This window comes from Anoplopoma fimbria, unplaced genomic scaffold (assembly GCF_027596085.1).
Source record: "Anoplopoma fimbria isolate UVic2021 breed Golden Eagle Sablefish unplaced genomic scaffold, Afim_UVic_2022 Un_contig_13866_pilon_pilon, whole genome shotgun sequence".
NCBI classification, from domain to species: Eukaryota; Metazoa; Chordata; class Actinopteri; order Perciformes; family Anoplopomatidae; genus Anoplopoma; species Anoplopoma fimbria.
In genome coordinates, this window is record NW_026549459.1 from 1 (window position 1) to 3,265 (window position 3,265).

Below are 3,265 nucleotides of genomic sequence, written 5' to 3' on the forward strand. Positions count from 1 at the left end.
CGCTTTGCTCTTTCGTCTATACAGGGAGCGCCTGCAGATTGCCAGACACACTCACAGCTTTTAAATGTCAAATCAGAATGTACAAAGTGGCTATAAGGATCACAAATGTAGTGCAGTAAAAAGATTAATATTTACTGTTGAAATGTAGAATACGTTAGCATAAAATTGAAAAGAAAATGATCGATGAGCTTAGGAATGATGAAAGCCATCATTTAACTGGATTTGTGTCATTTCTATACCGGCAAGTCATGATCTAGCTATTTCCTTCCCACCCTGTCGGTGTCCACTGAAAAAGCAGCAGCGCCCTCTGCTTTTTGTAAAGAGGAGTGAAAAAAGCTTACAGCACCTGGTATTCCCAGGCGGTCTCCCATCCAAGTACTGACCAGGCCCGACCCTGCTTAGCTTCCGAGATCAGACGAGATCGAGGCGTGTTCAGGGTGGTATGGCCGTAAGCAAATATTGCGCCTACCAAAGGGCCTTTTAAAGATACTATATCACCACGCTTTGCTCTTTCGTCTATACAGGGAGCGCCTGCAGATTGCCAGACACACTCACAGCTTTTAAATGTCAAATCAGAATGTACAAAGTGGCTATAAGGATCACAAATGTAGTGCAGTAAAAAGATTAATATTTACTGTTGAAATGTAGAATACGTTAGCATAAAATTGAAAAGAAAATGATCGATGAGCTTAGGAATGATGAAAGCCATCATTTAACTGGATTTGTGTCATTTCTATACCGGCAAGTCATGATCTAGCTATTTCCTTCCCACCCTGTCGGTGTCCACTGAAAAAGCAGCAGCGCCCTCTGCTTTTTGTAAAGAGGAGTGAAAAAAGCTTACAGCACCTGGTATTCCCAGGCGGTCTCCCATCCAAGTACTGACCAGGCCCGACCCTGCTTAGCTTCCGAGATCAGACGAGATCGGGCGTGTTCAGGGTGGTATGGCCGTAAGCAAATATTGTGCCTACCAAAGGGCCTTTTAAAGATACTATATCACCACGCTTTGCTCTTTCGTCTATACAGGGAGCGCCTGCAGATTGCCAGACACACTCACAGCTTTTAAATGTCAAATCAGAATGTACAAAGTGGCTATAAGGATCACAAATGTAGTGCAGTAAAAAGATTAATATTTACTGTTGAAATGTAGAATACGTTAGCATAAAATTGAAAAGAAAATGATCGATGAGCTTAGGAATGATGAAAGCCATCATTTAACTGGATTTGTGTCATTTCTATACCGGCAAGTCATGATCTAGCTATTTCCTTCCCACCCTGTCGGTGTCCACTGAAAAAGCAGCAGCGCCCTCTGCTTTTTGTAAAGAGGAGTGAAAAAGCTTACAGCACCTGGTATTCCCAGGCGGTCTCCCATCCAAGTACTGACCAGGCCCGACCCTGCTTAGCTTCCGAGATCAGACGAGATCGGGCGTGTTCAGGGTAGTATGGCCGTAAGCAAATATTGCGCCTACCAAAGGGCCTTTTAAAGATACTATATCACCACGCTTTGCTCTTTCGTCTATACAGGGAGCGCCTGCAGATTGCCAGACACACTCACAGCTTTTAAATGTCAAATCAGAATGTACAAAGTGGCTATAAGGATCACAAATGTAGTGCAGTAAAAAGATTAATATTTACTGTTGAAATGTAGAATACGTTAGCATAAAATTGAAAAGAAAATGATCGATGAGCTTAGGAATGATGAAAGCCATCATTTAACTGGATTTGTGTCATTTCTATACCGGCAAGTCATGATCTAGCTATTTCCTTCCCACCCTGTCGGTGTCCACTGAAAAAGCAGCAGCGCCCTCTGCTTTTTGTAAAGAGGAGTGAAAAAAGCTTACAGCACCTGGTATTCCCAGGCGGTCTCCCATCCAAGTACTGACCAGGCCCGACCCTGCTTAGCTTCCGAGATCAGACGAGATCGGGCGTGTTCAGGGTGGTATGGCCGTAAGCAAATATTGCGCCTACCAAAGGGCCTTTTAAAGATACTATATCACCACGCTTTGCTCTTTCGTCTATACAGGGAGCGCCTGCAGATTGCCAGACACACTCACAGCTTTTAAATGTCAAATCAGAATGTACAAAGTGGCTATAAGGATCACAAATGTAGTGCAGTAAAAAGATTAATATTTACTGTTGAAATGTAGAATACGTTAGCATAAAATTGAAAAGAAAATGATCGATGAGCTTAGGAATGATGAAAGCCATCATTTAACTGGATTTGTGTCATTTCTATACCGGCAAGTCATGATCTAGCTATTTCCTTCCCACCCTGTCGGTGTCCACTGAAAAAGCAGCAGCGCCCTCTGCTTTTTGTAAAGAGGAGTGAAAAAAGCTTACAGCACCTGGTATTCCCAGGCGGTCTCCCATCCAAGTACTGACCAGGCCCGACCCTGCTTAGCTTCCGAGATCAGACGAGATCGGGCGTGTTCAGGGTGGTATGGCCGTAAGCAAATATTGCGCCTACCAAAGGGCCTTTTAAAGATACTATATCACCACGCTTTGCTCTTTCGTCTATACAGGGAGCGCCTGCAGATTGCCAGACACACTCACAGCTTTTAAATGTCAAATCAGAATGTACAAAGTGGCTATAAGGATCACAAATGTAGTGCAGTAAAAAGATTAATATTTACTGTTGAAATGTAGAATACGTTAGCATAAAATTGAAAAGAAAATGATCGATGAGCTTAGGAATGATGAAAGCCATCATTTAACTGGATTTGTGTCATTTCTATACCGGCAAGTCATGATCTAGCTATTTCCTTCCCACCCTGTCGGTGTCCACTGAAAAAGCAGCAGCGCCCTCTGCTTTTTGTAAAGAGGAGTGAAAAAGCTTACAGCACCTGGTATTCCCAGGCGGTCTCCCATCCAAGTACTGACCAGGCCCGACCCTGCTTAGCTTCCGAGATCAGACGAGATCGGGCGTGTTCAGGGTGGTATGGCCGTAAGCAAATATTGCGCCTACCAAAGGGCCTTTTAAAGATACTATATCACCACGCTTTGAGCAGCAGCGCCCCTCTGCTTTTTGTAAAGAGGAGGAAAAGCTTACAGCACCTGGTATTCCCAGGCGGTCTCCCATCCAAGTACTGACCAGGCCCGACCCTGCTTAGCTTCCGAGATCAGACGAGATCGGGCGTGTTCAGGGTGGTATGGCCGTAAGCAAATATTGCGCCTACCAAAGGGCCTTTTAAAGATACTATATCACCACGCTTGCTCTTTCGTCTATACAGGGAGCGCCTGCAGATTGCCAGACACACTCACAGCTTTT

At 44.4% G+C, this 3,265-nt stretch overlaps 7 non-coding genes across 7 annotated transcripts; all 7 read right to left on the minus strand.

The window, feature by feature from the left end:
- Positions 1–334: 334 nt before the first annotated feature.
- Positions 335–454, minus strand: LOC129114773 (5S ribosomal RNA). Its single transcript, XR_008532687.1, has one exon. It is a non-coding gene; the product is annotated as a 5S ribosomal RNA (ribosomal RNA).
- A 380-nt stretch (positions 455–834) lies between these two features.
- LOC129114771 (5S ribosomal RNA) lies at positions 835–953 on the minus strand. Its single transcript, XR_008532685.1, has one exon. It is a non-coding gene; the product is annotated as a 5S ribosomal RNA (ribosomal RNA).
- A 379-nt stretch (positions 954–1,332) lies between these two features.
- On the minus strand, positions 1,333–1,451 carry LOC129114772 (5S ribosomal RNA). Its single transcript, XR_008532686.1, has one exon. It is a non-coding gene; the product is annotated as a 5S ribosomal RNA (ribosomal RNA).
- A 380-nt stretch (positions 1,452–1,831) lies between these two features.
- Positions 1,832–1,950, minus strand: LOC129114774 (5S ribosomal RNA). Its single transcript, XR_008532688.1, has one exon. It is a non-coding gene; the product is annotated as a 5S ribosomal RNA (ribosomal RNA).
- A 380-nt stretch (positions 1,951–2,330) lies between these two features.
- Positions 2,331–2,449, minus strand: LOC129114775 (5S ribosomal RNA). The gene has a single exon (XR_008532689.1). It is a non-coding gene; the product is annotated as a 5S ribosomal RNA (ribosomal RNA).
- Positions 2,450–2,828: 379 nt separating this feature from the next.
- On the minus strand, positions 2,829–2,947 carry LOC129114776 (5S ribosomal RNA). The gene has a single exon (XR_008532690.1). It is a non-coding gene; the product is annotated as a 5S ribosomal RNA (ribosomal RNA).
- A 92-nt stretch (positions 2,948–3,039) lies between these two features.
- On the minus strand, positions 3,040–3,158 carry LOC129114777 (5S ribosomal RNA). Its single transcript, XR_008532691.1, has one exon. It is a non-coding gene; the product is annotated as a 5S ribosomal RNA (ribosomal RNA).
- Between the last annotated feature and the right edge of the window lie 107 nt (positions 3,159–3,265).